The 821-nt window shown below is 53.2% G+C and overlaps 1 protein-coding gene across 1 annotated transcript in view; it reads left to right on the top strand.

Moving 5' to 3' along the window:
- TSGA10IP (testis specific 10 interacting protein) overlaps window positions 1-821 on the top strand; it is an 8,694-nt gene that overhangs the window by 3,005 nt on the left and 4,868 nt on the right. The gene's annotated exons all lie outside the window — the stretch shown is intronic.

The raw sequence follows: 821 nt of genomic DNA, 5'->3' as shown, positions 1-821 counted from the left end.
GTCCCAGGTTCGATTCCGGTCAAGGGCGTGTACCTTGGTTGTGGGCACATCCCCAGTCAGGACTGTGCAGGAGGCAGCTGATCAATATTTCTCTCTCATTGATGTTTCTAACTCTCTATCCCTCTCCCCTCCTCTCTGTAAAAAATCAATAAAATATATTTTAAAAAAAGATAAAAAAACTTGGTTCCAACCTAAGCAGCTCAAGGTCTGCTGGAAAAGGAGACAGATGGGCAAAGCAACAATAATGGCAGTAGAGTTGGATAACTGCTGTACTGGGGCTGAACAAGAGATAATGGGGGGAGATGGGAAGACTGGGTGGGATGGAGGGCTGTTGGCATCGTCTAGGTGAGGGGCGGTAAGGGCCGAACCAGGTGGCCATGGGAATGGAGAGCAGGGGCCCATTTGGAGGCTGGCTCAGTGGGTCTTAGTGACCAGCTAGAAGTGGTAGGTGAGAATCCTTTCAGCATTCTGAGAGTACCCCTCAGTTCTTACCCTGTCACCCCCTGCCCGAGGTCCTTCCATGCCTCCCTGTGCCCTTGGGACCAAGCCCAGGTTCCTTGCTAAGGAGGCTCCTGTCTCCCATGCCAGCTGGTCAGAGTGGGAGAGAATGCTCACGCTCTCCCTCCTTCCTCAGCCGCCCAGCTAACTCAGATGCATCTTTCAACTCTCAAGTCAAGGGCCACTTCAGGAAGTTCTGCTCTGTGCTCGCCGCCATCATAGCTTTTGCCACACCACACTGCCGTGGGCTGCTGGCGTGTCTGTCCCTGCACACAGACTGAGGGCAGGTGCCAGATCTTATTGATCACACCCTCGGTTCCCTA

This window comes from Myotis davidii, unplaced genomic scaffold, assembly GCF_000327345.1.
Source record: "Myotis davidii unplaced genomic scaffold, ASM32734v1 scaffold425, whole genome shotgun sequence".
NCBI classification, from domain to species: Eukaryota; Metazoa; Chordata; class Mammalia; order Chiroptera; family Vespertilionidae; genus Myotis; species Myotis davidii.
The sequence above is the reverse complement of the archived record's forward strand: the minus strand, read 5'-3'. Positions and strand labels throughout refer to the sequence as shown.